This window comes from Hesperophylax consimilis, unplaced genomic scaffold (genome assembly GCF_061612785.1).
Source record: "Hesperophylax consimilis isolate HC1 unplaced genomic scaffold, BYU_Hcon_1.0 scaffold_33, whole genome shotgun sequence".
NCBI classification, from domain to species: domain Eukaryota; kingdom Metazoa; phylum Arthropoda; class Insecta; order Trichoptera; family Limnephilidae; genus Hesperophylax; species Hesperophylax consimilis.
Window position 1 is genome coordinate 2,720,208 of NW_028301263.1, and position 18,428 is coordinate 2,738,635.

An 18,428-nucleotide genomic window follows, 5' to 3' on the forward strand; every position below is an offset into this window, starting at 1 on the left:
ATTTCAATGTTTAACATTCAACATGTGTCAGATGATTGGAGGCTTTTTATTGACTCATCAAAAAGAAGTTTAAAAACAGTTTTGCTACACAACGGCAATTAATACGCTTCTGTACCCGTGGGGCACTCTGTGCATCTAAAAGAAAAGTATGACAACATGGCTTTTATACTTGATAAATTGAAATATAAGGAGTTTGGATGGCCTATCTGTGGTGATCTCAAAGTCATCTCTATGGTGCTTGGACAACAAGGTGGCTATAGGAAATTCCCCTGTTTCCTATGTGAGTGGGATAGCCGGGCAAAAGCACAGCACTGGAGCCAAAAAGTGTGGCCAACGAGAACTTTGAAGGTTGGAGAAAAAAATGTTGACTTTGAGTATTTGGTTGATCCCAAAAAGTGCTTTTACCCCCACTTCACATCAAGCTTGGACTGATGAAGCAGTTTGTCAAGGCATTGCCAAAAGATGGCGAAACGTTCAAGTACCTTGAAAAGAAATTCGCGGGACTGTCTGAGGCAAAGTTAAAGGAGGGTGTTTTGGTTGGTCCGGACATTCGGAAACTAATGAAAGACAATCAGTTTGAAAAGGTGATGAAAAAAGCTGAGAAAGAGGCGTGGATATCATTTAAAGAAGTTGTGACTAAGTTTTTGGGGAACAATAAGGACCCGGATTATGAAGAAATTGTAAATAAAATGTTGAAATGTTTTAAAACCTTGGGGTGCTCCATGAGCTTGAAATTTCACTTTTTGAACTCCCATTTGAATTATTTCCCAGAAAACCTTGGTGCCGTAAGTGAAGAGCAGGGCGAGAGGTTCCACCAAGACATCAAAGAAATGGAACGGAGGTACCAAGGACGATGAGATGTGAATATGATGGGAAACTACTGTTGGATGCTCCATAGAGAACTTTCAGACATCCCACACAAACGGAAAAGCTCAAAACGGAGTTTTGAGGGGAAAAGATGTAGATATTATAAAGAATTATAAATCCTTATTGTATATACATATTATTTTTATCAAATTGTATTTAAAAATGTAAATAAACCACTAGTAATATATATTTATTTTTCATTTTAAAATGCATTTTTTCCTATATGTACTGCGGGTTTTGCATAACTTTCATTTTCATTTTGCGGAAAATCCCTACGTGCTGGAGAAAAACTGAGGGCATATTTGGACTCAGCGCACCAAAATACATACGATTCATCCATTATGGTGAAAAAAACTGTCAAAAAGTGTCAATTTGCAGGCCTGTGTAATCTGTCAGTTTTCAAACCGGTAACAACAGATGACATAAAAAATATTATTAGTGAATTAAAAGGTGCATCTGCACCAGGGTTTGATGGAGTCACAGTAGAAATATTGAAAAATTATAATGAATTATTAAGCATTCCAATTACACACATTATTTTTTTTTTTTTTTTATATTTACTCCACACAGGAGGCCCTGAAGAAAATAATTTCCTTCAGGGCCTATGTCATCTTTGGGGATGCTGTGTATTATAAATATTAGTTTAAATAGTGGAATATTCCCCTCCGTTTATAAAAAATCTATTGTAACACCCGTTTTTAAATCTGGCAGCCCTGAAGAAATATCAAATTATTGACCCATATCTGTTGTCTCAAACATTGCAAAAATTTTCGAAAAGATCGTAAAAAAGCAACTTTTATACTATATTGAAAATAATAAAATAATTAGTCCTAGCCAATTTGGATTTAGAGAGAAACTAGGCACTCATGATGCCATTGCAGAACTAACTTCAACTATATACCGTGCATTAGATAAAAAAAATAAATGCCTTGGCATTTTCATTGATTTACGTAAGGCTTTTGATAGATCTCCCATACAAAACTAATTAATAAATTAAATGATATCGGTATTATTGGTAAGGTAAGGTATTGGCTGCAAAGCTATCTAACTCAAAGAAACCAAAAAGTAAAATTAAATAACTCACTTAGCGTAGATGAAACTTTAGAATTTGGAATTCCCCAAGGGACTGTTATTGGACCAATTTTATTTATAATTTACGTTAACCATACATTTAAATTATCACTTAATGGTAAACTTATATCCTTTGCTGACGACACTGCAATAATTATCGAAAAAAAGACATGGATCGAAATTACCAATGCAGCGAATCAGGATATGAAGGTTATAAAAAATTGGTTCGATGGCAATTTATTATCACTTAACACAGAAAAAACATATTGTATTCCTTTCACTCTACAAGAAGATGTGCCAAATAACCTAATTAACATAACAATTCATTCTAAAAATTGTGTAAATGACGGTACATGTAATACGGACTGCGCGAAACTAAATCATAAATCCAATATAAAATATCTTGGTATCTTAATAGATAAAAATGTTAAATGGAAAGACCATATTAATCTCACTGTTGAAAGAATAAGAAAACTTATCTATATTTTCTATAATATACGAAATATTTTAAATAAGAAAACTATCAAAATTGTCTATTATGCATTAATTCAGTCCTTATTGCAGTACGGGATTATTGGGTGGGGAGGGGCTTTTAAGGCTTCTTTACAGCCAATAATTACAATTCAAAGAATAATTATAAAAATCATCCTTAGAAAACCATATGACTCCCCTACTTTAGAGATATTTCAGGAATTCAATGTACCATCTATAACAGAATTGTATAAGAGAATCGCCTTATATCAAATTTATAAAGAATATTTTATTTATAAAATGCACCCCTCAGATAGCATAAGCAATAGATTCAAAACTAATGGCTTAATAGCCATTCCTATGCTTAGAACGACCACGGCTCAGCACCACTATTCATATTTAGGTGTGAGATGGTACAATATATTATTGTCCAAAAATAAAATTAGTGTAACCGAAACTGTGAATTATGAACAATTCAAAAAGTTAATTAAGTCCCTCAAATTGGATAATGATATATTGTACCCCTAATTTTCTTACACTTACTCAATCTGTAAAAAATATATATTAATTTGATTTTCTTTAAAAAAAAAACTATTTTTCTAAATTTTTCTTGATATATTGTACCCTTAATTTCCTCACGCTTACTTAATCTGTAAAAAGATGTATTATTTTAATTATCTTTAAAAAAACAATTTTCTAATTTGTGTACCCATGTTAATATTATGTTTGTATTTATTTCAAAAGTTTTTGATTATTGTTTAAAAAATCATTAGAACTAAATGTAAAGACTCCTCCCATAAACACGAGCTCCTGGAGCTCAACTTATGGAGAAATAGAATAATAACGAAAAAATTATTTATAAGTCTGCATATTGTAATCATTTATAATGTTAAATAATAAATAAATAAAAAAAAATCAGTTGGACCCTAATAATAATAAGTAAATATTTGTAACAACTAGTTAGTTGGAACCTAGCAATCAATAAGTACATATAGATTGCAATAAACCTAATTGGACCCTATTAATCAATAAGTACATAGTTATAAGAACAATATTGTTAGTTCTAATATTAGATAATTATTTATTATATAAGAGAAATATAGAGAAGAAGCACCAGAGTGAACATTGTAGCCGGACCAGACAGTATCGCTGTCCGTGCATTCCTGTAACGTAATACCGATAAATAAACTATATACAGAATTTATACCGAGTACTGAATTAACATTGACAATCACCTACCGGACCCTAACACTATCGCCAATATCGTTTTTCAAATTCGCCACAAAGGCCTGTACCTTCAAAATTCTATTCAAGTAACACTGCTCCTCGTGTCAAAGGAAGTTGCGTTACTTTTCAAATATCGCTTTAATAATTATCTAGAAAATGATGAAAAAACATTTCATTAATTGTGCTAAAATAAAACACACTCTCGGGAGATCTTTTTATCTTTCTTCTACTTAGTCTGATAGGTCAGTATGGAAACGATATGCTGTTATTAAGTATATTTTATAATAATCTCTGTGATTTGTTTTGGGATATTATGCTGTGTTGCGCTACCTCCTTCTTTAGGCAACGTTTCTATATAAGATATACTTTTTCAAAGTATGTGTGAGATAATTAATTATTCGTTTATCGTAGATGTTTACTTTTCTATAACTGAATCTATATTTCATTTTAAATAGTGGTCAGAGATATTCAATTTTTTTTTTTACGCATATTGATATTTAGATGGATCGTTTTAAATAATCTTTAAAGCGGACTCCTTTTGATGGACGATGCAACAATTTTTCCGCGGGAAGCTCTACGACAAACGGGCAAGTTTTATTTTTATTTGAAAGTCGACACGTCATCAAACTATTTAAATTTAAAGGCAAATTGAATGCAGTGTGGCACGTTCTGCCATCGGGAATCAAAATTGCGGCTATTCCATTCCAAGCTACTCTTAAAACGCTGAACCCCTGCGATTGCAATAAATGAACTAATGTTTTGTACAAAAAAGTCTTTCCTGCTCCTCCTGCACCATCGATGAAGAAGCACCTAGAAGAACCTTCAATCGATCTATCCGAGAGCACTTGAAGGATTGAATCAAACACTTCTCGTTGTTGGGCGTTCAACAATGACTGCATCTCAGATGCCAGGTTTTCTTCATTTACATTGTCTGCAGTGGAGCAGAGGGAAGACAGTGAACTAAAATGACAAAAAAAGATTTCTAAGTGCCTTCGGCATCATGAAAACAACCCCTTCTTCTAAACACTTTACCCATTCGTTGATGTTATCCGTCAGTCCCAATTCACGGGCTGCATCACTGAAAGTGGGAAGAATGACGCCGTCAACCGTTCGGAGATGTTCATAAGAAGTAGCACCTTTGACTTTCAATAAGAGAATTCTGAGATAATAAAGTTCTCGATTGCGTGGTGAAACGGAAACAATTCTCCCGATAACTTTGTCGCCCCCTTGTTTGTGTTTTTTCCAGATCTAATTGCTGTTGAAAACAAAAAAATTCGGGATATCCTGGTAAAAATAGGAATGGGCAGAGTCATCTAAAATTTTAAATGAACAAATTGGCCGTCCAATTAAAAACGTTTATCGTTTTCGATTTAAGTAAATATATTAACTGGCAAGCTAGTTATGTAATTAGTTCCATAGTAATGATAATGATTAATAACATTAAAATATAATTTAGAATATCATTAAGAAAGGGACGCTAGTTTTCTTTAATGAATCTACTATATTTCATTTCGTTTCCCCAAATAGTGATGGGTTTTGACAAATTTAATGATTAGTTCAAGTCACACTGTATGTATTTTACCACGTGAAGAAATCAATAGATTAAAAAGAATGTGTTTCAACACTTTTGCTTTTTGCCCGAAAGTAATGGGTAAAAATGTGGTGCGTGGTGTAATGTTTGAATGTGGATGCAGCGAGAGGCATCTGCCTAATTTTATAATTAAATACATATGCTTGCGTGTAAATGAAGCGGACTGCGTGTCAAAACGTTGCTTTTTCCCCGAAACTAATGGGTAAAAATGTGGTGTGTTATGAAATGTTTGAACGTGAATAAAGCAAGATGTTATAGTTATGTCATACTGAAAACTGGCGCACGTAAAGATTAAAGGAACCGTTGTGTCTGCGAGCATGATTCTAGGCAAAAAGTGAACGCTTTCTCTTTTATCATTGGTGGATATGTCCTCCATTGTCAATTGCAATAGAGATGTTTTACATTGACAGTAGAGATGTTTCAATAGATGAAAGTTAGGCTTTTATTTACGTTATAATAATGACATTAATTAATTAATTATAACATGATAATATTCACCTTGAGAAGATGCTAGAATTCTGCGCTGTCCTTTGTCCAGAACGTCTAGTCAAAGCGTTGTTAGAGACGATATTTCGACAGCCTAGACGTTTCAGAACCCTACAAATGACAGTTAGGCATTTGTATAATCATTTATTAATATAAATTATTACGTTATATTATGGGTAAAACTCACTTTAAGTTCATTTTCGATCAAAGCTTGCAGATAGGCACCATTTTTTTCTTCGTCGCGTTCATGAGTGCAAATTCGATTTCCAATTGGGCAACTTGTCAAAGACACACGGAACTTGAGAATAATCTCAACTCATCTATTATCCATTATCGATATCCATTTCGACGGACTTTCCAATATTTTGAAATACACAAGAAAACAAACAGACGCGTAAAAAATGCGGTTATTTAGTTAAAAGAGGACGCCATTTTGAGAAAAAAAAATGGCCACGTGACTACCGATGATACCATTATGCAAAGAAAAACATTTATTAGGGCCGTCTGTTTCAACAGAATGCTAAATCGTGAGCTATGTTAAAAATTTAACTGTCAGTTAAAGTAACAAGGATGTTAAATCGGACCGCGCGCTGTTTCAAGTGCCTTTATGCAAAAGTAACAGTTACTAGTGTGGCCAGTCTAAAAAGCAGAATATTCCTCGAAATTACGTGGAAAAACGCACGGCATTATTTTTTGGTACGGCCACACCGAAGATTAAATATGATCTCTGGTTAAGTGACTGTCAAAATACTCAAAATACAGAAGCAAGAAGTTTGTTGTGCGTCATTATAACCTCTTCTGACTTCTTGTTTGTTATTGTGTTCGAATTTTTTATTTCAGAATTTAATTTTTACTTGCATGATGAAGATCGATTTATAGTTTTAGGAATAATTTCTTGAGAGTATTGGAGGGGCTAGTTTCCTTTGATTAATAATTCCAACCAAACTTTGTAAAAAAAAAATTATATATTTATTACATAGTTTCTTTTCAATTATAATATGTATATTGAAACATTATTTAATATAATAATAAGTTTTATACCAAAGTTTATGAAAAAAGATATACTTTTATTACATTGTTTTGTTCCTAGAAAAATATTTCTGTGGGTATTTAAAAATAAATGACGACCTGTTATAATATATACGATATTACACGGAAAAATATAATTTACTTTCCATTAGTCGTAATATCTCCCTCAATTTGATCCGTCACAAATTTTGCAAGCTCTTTCGACATGCGATACCGTGCCAAAAATTCGGAATCATCCCAAATGACCATATTATTAACACGGGGTCGAAATGTTTTTGGCTTTCGCTGTAAAACATATTGCATGACGAATTCATCTTCACTACTGTCATCTTCGATAATATTAATCATGATTAATAATCGTTTCGTAACCACACTCAACAGAAGAACCTTACGTATAGAACTGTCAAATATGTCACAATGGCGGAGTAACTCGAGAATCGCGAATAACTCGCGAGTAACTCTCGGATTTCGGGAAGTTAAAACAAAAGTTAAAAGTGACGTAAAACCAGGAGTTAAATTGATTGAAAAACGCATTTTGGTGAAATTTAACTTTAGCATTTACTTTTATTCTTACTTTTACTATAGCTAGCGTTGAAACAGACGGCCCTTAGACATAAATTAAACCTATTACCCTAAAAATCGGGAAATTTCAAAATATCTTTCGTAAAATTTAAAAAACAAAATCAACGATACCCGATCAATTCAGACCCGACGCTCGATAAAAATCAATCGTGTTTTTAATTTACGTTCGATTAATGCGAAAAACGCAAAATTATAATTTATAATTATAATTATAATTTAATTTTGATAATAATATATACAAATATTCTAGGGCCGTCTGTTTCAACGCTAGCTATAGTAAAAGTAAGAGTAAAAGTAAATGCTAAAGTTAAATTTCACCAAAATGCGTTTTTCAATCAATTTAACTCCTGGTTTTACGTCACTTTTAACTTTTGTTTTAACTTCCCGAAATCCGAGAGTTACTCGCGAGTTATTGGCGATTCTCGAGTTACTCCGCCATTTTGACATATTTGACAGTTCTATACGTAAGGTTCTTCTGTTGAGTGTTGTTACGAAACGATTATTAATCATAATTAATATTATCGAAGATGACAGTAGTGAAGATGAATTCGTCAAGCAAAATGTTTTACAGTGAAAGCCAAAAACATTTCGACCCCGTGTTAATAATATGGTCATTTGGGATGATTCCGAATTTTTGGCACGGTATCACATGTCGAAAGAGCTTGCAAAAGCTTGTGACGGATCAAATTGAGGGAGATATTACGACTACTGGAAAGTAAATTATATTTTTTCCGTGTAATATCGTATATATTATAATAGGTCGTCATTTATTTTTAAATACCCACAGAAATATTTTTCTAGGAACAAAACAATGTAATAAAAGTATATCTTTTTTCATAAACTTTGGTATAAAACTTATTATTATATTAATGGAGGAAACACATTATTAAAACGCGACGCGACGCCACGTCTCGACACCCGATGTGCACCGTGCACATTACCAACACGCGACGCCACGACATACTAGCAATTTCTGAATACAGTTAGCTAACAGCAGTGGAAGTGAATGGTTTTGTACTATGGATTTAATAAATAACGAGTCAGATGAAGACTTTGAAGAAGATTTGATGCAAATTATGGGTACATATATGATACTTTAACGACTCAAGAAAAAGAGAATAACTAGGCGTTACTGGGTTCATGAAATAAATCAAAAGAGGAGTATGTGTGGTGAATATCATACTCTGTATCCAGACTTACTTTAAGATATTGAAAGATTTCATATGTATTTTCGGGTTACTAAACCACAATTTGAAGAAATACACGAATTTATTCAAAGTGACATACACAAGATTATTTGTCACAGTATGATCCCTGTATATAGCTAAACTCATGTCATATAGAACAGGATATTCTCACAGTATGATTCCTGTATATAGCTAAACTCATGTCATATAGAACAGGATATTCTCACAGTATGATCCCTGTATATAGCTAAATTCATGTCATATAGAATATAGAACAGGATATTCTCACAGTATGATCCCTGTATATAGCTAAACTCATGTCATATAGAACAGGATATCGTTTTACCAACTCAATTAATTGTTCGTCGGTCATTTCGCTAAATAAATGCAAAAATAATATTAAATTGGCCAAAATTCCGTATATGCTCGGTGACAGTTCTCGAACGACTGACGCATAAATATACCACTCTCTAGATCGATATCTTCCGGCTTTTTGTATCCAACAGAATTATACAGTACTTAACCACAGATATACAAGCAGTACCTACCGTGCGGAGCAGAGCAGTAGACAAGGTAGAGGAAACTCAAGGCCATTTAAAAAAAGATACGACCATAGACAACATAATTGCTCTCAGCCTACTCTATTCACTCACTAGCCCAAAAAAACTATTATAAAAATAAAAATGTCCTTGAAGCAGAAAAATGTCGAAATGTTTTCCAAGGGCAAGGTTCATCTGATCAATAAACTTTTACAGTGCATTTCCTTAAGATGAAACTTGTTAATCTGAGAAGAAGAAACCCAAAATGACAAGAAATTTGCAAAAACACTGAAGAAAATTTCCAAAACATGATTGTCCGACAGTACGACGAAAAATTCCGACATTTTTCAGCCTCATGAACTCATGGTTACATATGTTTAAAAATCTTTAATTTCACCAAAACAATAAGATAATACAGGATAACACTAATCAATAACATGAATAAGTTTATCGATATAATAAATAACATTTATACGTTGTGGAGGAAGACATATGTCAAGTATCAAGCATTGTTCAAAAAACCGAACGAATAACCTAAAACTGTTAATTCACTTTAAACTTGAACTTACGTAGGTAGGTTGAATATAATATGTTTATAACTCGCTAACACTATACTGGCTTATATTGTATTTTTATCACGAACAACTTTAACACGCAATATTTTCGACGGAAATGATAGTATTTCGGCAGCAAATGACAACCCGCGTGTATAAATAAACCACTGTCATTTTGTTTGAATGATTTGAAAACTGTCAAACGGCATAATTCCGTGATCTCTTTCTGTTACACGAGTCATTATGGTTATATGGTAGAGAGCGAGAGAGATCAAACCAATCCTTCTGTTCTCACCAATGAGATCTGAGCTTTTAGCCATATTATTCGTTTTCTATAAGAATTTTGAGGTGGGCGTGGCGGTTTCAAATGAGTTTCATGGCCAAAGCTTAGTTAAATGCCCCTGGACTGACGCGTGGCGCGTGGCGTCGGGTGTTGTCTAGAAACATACTGCGCAGGCCGCGTCGGGTGGCGTGTTTACCCACACCATGGGCAACACGCCGACCTGGCACGTCTAGATCGGGTGGCGTGTGCGCGCATGGCGTCGCTTCGGATGTTCATTGTGTGATTCTGGTCATAAGAAAACAATACATTTGATTCGACTCAACACGCATCGCGATGCATCGGGTCGCGTCGGGTTTTAATAATGTGTTTCCACCATAAACCCTGTATATAATGTTTCAATATACATATTATAATTGAAAAGAAACTATGTAATAAATATATAACTTTTTTTACAAAGTTTGGTTGGAATTATTAATCAAAGGAAACTAGCCCCTCCAATACTCTCAAGAAATTATTCCTAAAACTATAAATCGATCTTCATCATGTAAGTAAAAATTAAATTCTGAAATAAAAAATTCGAACACAATAACAAACAAGAAGTCGGAAGAGGTTATAATGAATAATGACGCACAACAAACTTCTGTATTTTGACACTATTTGACAGTCACTTAACCAGAGATCATATTTAATCTTCGGTGTGGCCGTACCAAAAAATAATGCCGTGCGTTTTTCCACGTAATTTCGAGGAATATTCTGCTTTTTAGACTGGCCACACTAGTAACTGTTACTTTTGCATAAAGGCACTTCTTCTTCTTCTTTTTTTTTAAATGGCTTTTCACCCCAGTGGAGTGTTCTGGCCAGTGTCAAGTAGAGAGTGTGCGGAGTATTTGTATTTGTGTATGTGTAGGTTAATATTTATTTACCAAAGAATTACAAATACACAAATACACAACATAAATATAACTTATTAAATTTCTTAGCATGACATATTTCAAAAATATTTTCACATCATTTTTCAAAACTCCTATGTACATATTAACAGTCAATTATAATTCGTGAGCTTATTATAATTATTAAATTTCTTGGCATGACATATTTCAAAAATATTTTCACATCATTTTTCAAAACTCCTATGTACATATTAACAGTCAATTACAATTCGTGAGCTTATTATAATTCTTGTTTTCAATTCATTTATTACTATTATTATTTATCATTTTTATTATTATCCACACACTTCCTTCCTTTTATAACAATCTCAGGCGAAATTACGTAATGATATTTTATGGACATACGTAATAGGTACTACAACTATGTAATAACTAAATTTATCTAACTGTATCTTATTGTACTGTGTATGTCTTAAAAAATAAAAAATAAAAATAAATAAATATAATATACAGTTCACTAAACACACTAAATATAAATAAATAATAATAATAAAAAGATATATATATTATATATACACACATATATTCATACAAATATACGCACATACATACACACATACATACATATACATATATATATATACACGTATGAATAATTCGGTAAGTAAATTTACAAGTTGATGCCATTAACTTTAATAAAATAAGAAATGATTTTATATACTCGTTTGTCAATGGAAGATAACAAAAATGCAATGTCGTAGGGGGGCAATATACCTGTATTGATCAGATCAGGTATGAAATTTTTATAATTATTATTTAAAGGGCAACTGAAAAAAATATGGTTGAGGTCCTCCTCTTCAAGACGACACTCACACATGGCAGAATTCTTAACCTGAATTCTTGTCAGGTGAACATTGTGGCAGCAATGTCCTATTCGCATACGGCAAATGGAAGAAGTTGAAAATTTGTTCAAAGAGAGCCCAGAAAACCACGGTTTTGAAGGAATCGTAGGCTGTAATTTGTAAAAATGATTACCCTTTGTTTTACTCGACTCATTCCAATGATTCTGCCATGTGGAGATCATGTTTTCTTTCAGTTTGACTAGAAGGTCGTCGGGGTTTAAGAAATTATACAAAAACTCTCCGGTGTCGATGGCATCTTTCGCCAATAAATCTGCCTTTTCATTACCAGGGATACCGCAGTGGCTAGGAATCCAAGCCAACGCGATCTCTCTGCCAGAGATAGCTAACGTATGTAATAAGGAGCGGATTCCAATACACAAATCATCTTCCGGGTAGTGGAAAGGGGAGGAGTTTAGTTTTTGAAGAGCACTCAGGGAATCGGAGAGAATTAAAAAATTTTCAATTTGAATACTTTCAATGTATTTTAAGGATTCTAAAATTGCTATGCATTCAGCTGTGAAAATTGAGGCTTCTTTATGAAGTTTTATTTTTTTACTAATTTGGTCTCTTGGGCAGTGGAACGCTGCTCCCACATGGTTAGATAAGGAAGATTTAGAACCATCTGTATAAATAGTTTTCCAGCCGGTCCATTTCGAGTTTAAAATATGGATAAATTTACTTGGGGCTTCGTGGTTGCCAGGAAAGCCAAGTGAAAAAATAATATTAGGTTTGCGCGAATGAATTTGAAAGGAATTTAAATATAATGGAAGTCTGTCATGGGGATTTAAAATAGGTTTATAAGCATTGTAAGTATGGAGGCTTTTGACGAGAAGTGGGATTGTTTTGTTCCTCCAATATGAAAGTGATCTAACTTGAGCAGAGAGAGCAGCAATTTTGTCCATCAGTGGGTGATTAGACAGTCTGAAACATTTGAATAAGAACTTGTCTGCCAAGAACTGTCTTCTGAAATGGAGAGGAGGGTCAACAGCCTCCACCTGCAAAGCGTTAATTGGGGAAGATCGCATGGCTCCGATAATTAATCTTAGGCTTTGAGATTGGATACGGTCTAACCTTGAAAGGTTTTTTTTAGAAGTGGGCTCAATAAGGAATGACGCGTAATCCAAATGGCTTCTAACATAAGCATTATAAAACAATTTTTGCGAGCATGGATGGCTTCCCCACCAGACCCTTGACACGGCGCGCAGGGCGTTAAGGCCAGCTTGACTTTTGTTAATAATGAGATTTACGTAAGAGTTCCACGTTAGCTTAGAGTCTAGAATGACCCCCAGAAATTTTATCTGAACCTGGACGGGGAGGATTATGTTATCGATTCGGATTGAAATGCACGGGGCAACACGTTTCCTAGAGAAAACGATGACATTGCTTTTGGTTGGAGAAATTTCCAGTCCGTGATTTCTTAGAAAAATGCAAAGATTTTTCATGCTAAGGTTGATCATTTCCTCCAGAAAAGCAATAATTCGTCCCGATATATAGATAAAAAAATCATCTGCATACTGAAGAATTTTACATGATGGGAGTATACTCTGATGCAGGTCAGAGGTGTAAATATTAAAAAGGATAGGACTAAGGACGGAACCCTGAGGCAAACCCTTGTTTACCGTTCTCAACAGAGAAGGGGAGTTCAGAACCTGGATTTGAATTTTTCTGGTAAGAAGAAGGTTGATTATGAAACTGGCAAGCTTACGGGGGATGCCGATTTGTAATAATTTTCTCTGTAGAACGTTTAATAAAACATTGTCAAAAGCTCCGGTAATATCTACGCAGACACCGACAAGAATATTTTTTTCAGCTAGGACCATCTGTATATCAGAAGTGAGAATTGAAATGCTTTCAGTTGTACTTTTTGATTTTCGAAATCCAAACTGTGAGCTGGGAAGAATTTTCTCACTTTCAACATACCAGTCTAGTCGTCTTTTTATCAAATGTTCTGCAATTTTAACTAAAGTAGAAGAAAGAGCAATGGGTCTGTACGAAAGACCAGAACTGGGGTCCTTTTGGGGTTTCAGAATAGGGATAATTAATTGGGTTTTCCAGGAGGTTGGAATTTTACCTGTGTCAAACATCAAATTTAAAAGTGTAAGAAAATAATTATGTAGGGCAACATCACAGTTTTTAATGAGGCTATACGGAATACCGTCTTCGCCGGGAGCTGAGTCTCTAAGGTCGTTTAAAACCTCTCTTAGTTCAAATATATTGAAGTGTGAGTCTATCCACCCTTGCGTACGAAACGAGTATGTGAATTCCGTTTCGTTCCAGTTACTCGCAGTGGGAGGAGCTAATTTATCGGCAAATTCCTTCACCCATTCTGAAGAGAGTGGATGAGGAACGGGTGGGACGTAAGAACCTCTGAATCGGCGGATTTAATTCCAAACAGCTGAGAGTGGGGTATCGGGAGATAAGGAAGAACAAAAGTTTTTCCATCCTTGCCTTTTTTTATTTTTGAGCAATCGCTTGGTCTTAGCTTCAATCTTTTTGAAGTTCAGGAAATTATCAAGGGTCATGTTCAAAGAATATATTTTAGCATACCTCTTCCTGGAATCTATTGCGTCTGCACATTCATTATCCCACCACGGGGCTGGGGGAGGTTTTCCTTTATTGCCAGGTAATTTGATAGGAATGCATGTCTCTGCAGCCGCGATGATTGATGAAACCAGCAACTCGTAACATTCCGTGACATTATCTTTAGTCGGAGAGGGCAGACTAAGCAAAACAAAACAACTGATGACAGCCAAATGTTATTGTTGCCTTTCGAAGGGAAGCGGTTCTAGCAGGAAAAATTACTCGTTCCTATTTAGACCACATATTTGTACGTTTTAATAGCGGATGTCAACAAAGCAATACTCTTTCTTCATGTGTATGTAATAATATTAACATAGCGGATCATTTTTTAACTGCAGTCAATATTAAATATATTGAAAGGCCAAAAGTCGTAGAACACGGGGAAAAAATATCGATCTTATCCCAAAACAAAATTGACAAAAATATTTATAATTTTAAGTGGCATACCTTGCTTGAGGAACAAGATTGCAATATGTTATACACTAAAATTAAAAATAATTTTCAGGATTTGTATGAACAAAGTAAAATCGTTATGTATTATAAACCCAAAAAAGACCCCTCGCAATAAAATCTTGGATAACTTCTGATATTTTAGAAAACATTAAAAAAAAAAATTTACTGTACAGAAGGTGGAAAAATACTGCTACCAATAAATTCTTTGAATTAGAATATAAAACTTACAGAAATAAGGTTACAAAAGAAATCATTAAATGTAAGTCTATCTTTTTTAACAATAAATTTAAAAATTATTTCGGAAATACCAAAAAAACTTGGGATGAAGTAAATAAAATATTAGGACGCAAGTCTAAAAGTAGTTGTGACGAAATAATCTCAAAATATATGTTAAACACGCATATTGAAGAAACCGTAGCAAATAATTTTGTTGAATATTTTACGAGCAGTGTTAGCTCTATGATACATGTACGGGACGGCACTGTAGTCGCCGGCCGCACAGACGATATAGCGGGAGTGGCCGGCTGGCCGCTTCGACGCCTTGGAAGAGAAGGTCGGGAAAAAGTAGGGAGAATGTTGAAATATGGGGGAAAATGGGGAAAAATGAGGAAAGGGAAAAATGGGGAAAATGTGGGAGAAAGGTAAAAGGCAGGGGGGAGGAAGGTAGGGGGGAACCTGCGCCCTGACACGGGACGCTTCGACTATTGTGAAAGTTTCTTCTTGATGAACACCAGGGAGCCGGGAGAAAGAAGAAGGCCAGGTTGAAGTGAAGGTCCAGGGCAGAAGAGGCTTGAAGAAGGCAGTCAGGGCAGTCCAGGAGAGATGTTGATCGTTCGACGGTTGCTGGCTCTCTGCCGAATTGCACAAGTTTTCTGCCTTTTAAAGGACCGAGTAATTCGGGCGCTCTTCGGGGCTGCCGGCTGCTTTTTGGAAGCGCTCCGAGTTTATTTTTGAAATCCTGGGAAGTCCTCAATTTTCCAGGTGAAAATTTAGCATAAAATAACCGCATTAAGTTTTAGTTTACGTGTATAAAAGTAAAATAATTTTTCTGTAGCCCCTTCGGGCTTAATTCAAGTTTTAATATAAAGTTTTACATATTTTTAGTTCAAATCTGCCACGTTATCCAAAAAGTGCACAGTGAAAGGCAAAACATCGGTCGTCGGTTTTAAATGCTTACCACATGTGCACGGTGATAGACTAGTGAACAGTTTCAAGTGCGTGTAAGTGATTTATGAGGGTATCCTTTGGGCTATGATGGTTGTAAACAATGTCGTATATGACCGGGCCACACTACTCAGACTTAATAGTGAAAGTGTTTATTTGGACCCTGCAATAGCTGCAAAGATATCGCTGTATAACCTTGGACGCGTTATTACTAAAACAACTACCCGTAAAATTAGGTTTCGTGGTTGCAGAGCTGGACGCAGTAGGAAAAAACATCTGGAACACAGCATCGAAATAGTTACGTCACCGCTAACAAAAGAACAGGGAAAAGTAGCAACTCAAATTCTCCCGATTCCGGAGAGAGAATATAACACAGTTAATGCTTGTATACAACGGCATGCAAACTTTAAGAGCCGTCAACTAGGTATAGGATCCTGGAATGTTAGATCTCTCAATAACAAGATAGAGGAGGTAGGGGAGGTTTTCAACGAACAGAATCTTCATGTCCTGGGCATAACTGAGACTTGGCACGAAAATAGTGACTCTTTTTCAATAAAGAGACTCCGAGCTTTAGGTTATGTCGTGCTAGAAGAAGCCCGACCTAAAGCAACAATTTCTCGGGATGACAACATCGCTAGCGTAAATCACGGGGGTATCGTGATTTTAGGTCGCCAGGGCTTGCGTTTAACAAGGGTGTCAATTGGTGCATACCGAACCTTTGAGCACTTGGGATGCCGAGTTTCGTCTGCAGGAGCATCATTCATTTTATTTACCCTATACCGGCCTGGTTCAAAACAAATCACTTTGGACTTTTTTAATGAATTTTCGTGTTTTCTCGAGCGGGTTGTGGGACTTTCCGATAATATTTTCATAACAGGTGACATTAACATTCACTTAGAGCGTCTAGAATCACCAAATACTCTTAAATTCACTGATTTATTAGACTGCTTCGGATGCCGTCAATGGGTTAATTCCCCAACTCACGATGCTGGCGGAACTTTGTACATTTTTATCTCAAAGTCAAGCGGTCCGTTTCTGGTAGCGGATAGTGTGGATGTAGGACTATCAGACCATCGACTTATTCGCGCAGAAATCGATTTTAACCCACCGAAAATTCCTTACGTTACTATCACATCAAGAGCATGGCGCGGTTTTAACTTTGACGACTTCCTGTCAGAACTAAAAGCTTCTCCGCTCTGTACACATAGCGCATGGGAAACAGAGTCGCCAACCAAACTAGCAGCAGATTATAACACCATCCTTTCAACCCTTTTAAATACATATGCTCCAATTTCTACAAAAACTCGGCGTCTACGAAAATCTGATGCCTGGTTTGACGAAGAATGTCGGAGCCAGAAGAGATTGATGCGTAAATTGGAGAGGTCCTACAGACACTCGGGGGTTACATCACGGAACGATTGGATACAGGCTCAAAAAGAGTACACGATCTTAATCCGTTCAAAAAGGTCTGAATATTGGACAAATAGGATCACTTCAGAGCGTCAAAATCCACGTAGTCTTTGGAACTCGGTTAAGACAGTCATTGCTGATGTCCATGCACCAAATACAATCGACATAGCTCCGGAAATCTTCTCCAAGTTTTTCCTTGACAAAATTGAGTCAATACGAGCCCTAACAACCTACGCTCCACCACCGTATTTTACTAAATGCAATAGAGAAAACCTTTCTGCCTTCAAACCTACATCCCTAGAAGAAGTAAGGAAATTAATTCTTACTTCACCGAACAAGCAGTGTTCGCTCGACCCTATTCCAACGTGGCTACTGAAAAAGTGTTGCAATGAAATTGCTCCCTTTTTAGTTCATCTTTTCAATAAGTCACTTAGCACGGGTGACTTTCCAAAATCCCTTAAATCAGCTATCGTAACTCCATTATTAAAAAAATCACAACTGGACGCTGAAGATCTTTCAAATTACCGACCTGTTTCAAATCTGCCTTTTATATCAAAAATATTAGAAAAAATCGCTGCCTCACAGGTCATATGTCACTTAAATTCAAATGAATTATTAACTAAATACCAATCTGCATACAGACGGTTCCACTCCACAGAAACCGGGTTACTACGTGTTTTGTCGGACATAACTACTGCCATTGAGTCGGGTAAACTGGCACTTCTTTCAGTCTTGGACATGAGTGCTGCATTTGACACGATTGACCATGACTTTCTTATTAAACGATTAGATGAATCATTTGGTTTAAACTGCGATGTTAAGACCTGGCTGACATCGTACCTGGCCAACCGTTTACAAGCCGTAAAAGTAGGAAAAAACCAATCAAATTATGCAACCCTTTCATCTGGAGTACCCCAAGGGTCCGTTCTGGGTCCACTACTCTTCATCCTCTTCACAAATGATGTCGCTAAAATAATAGAATCATTCGGCCTTCTATCTCACTGCTACGCTGATGACCAGCAAGTTTACTTTTACTGCTTACCAGAAGAAATAAACAGTCTAAAAATTCGTATAACTGAGTGTATAGAAGCAATTACTCGCTGGATGACCTCAAATAGATTGAAACTGAATCCCACAAAGAC

The 18,428-nt window shown here is 35.4% G+C and overlaps 1 long non-coding RNA gene across 1 annotated transcript in view; it reads right to left on the bottom strand.

Moving 5' to 3' along the window:
* The window catches only part of LOC149409236 (uncharacterized), a 62,207-nt gene extending 55,813 nt beyond the window's left edge, over positions 1-6,394 (bottom strand). Inside the window, exons 1-2 of the long non-coding RNA XR_016305240.1 lie at positions 5,901-6,394; positions 5,726-5,824 (exon numbers count right to left, since the gene is read on the bottom strand). This is a non-coding gene — a long non-coding RNA (uncharacterized LOC149409236). The remainder of the gene's footprint in view (positions 1-5,725; positions 5,825-5,900) is intronic.
* Positions 6,395-18,428: the final 12,034 nt, after the last annotated feature.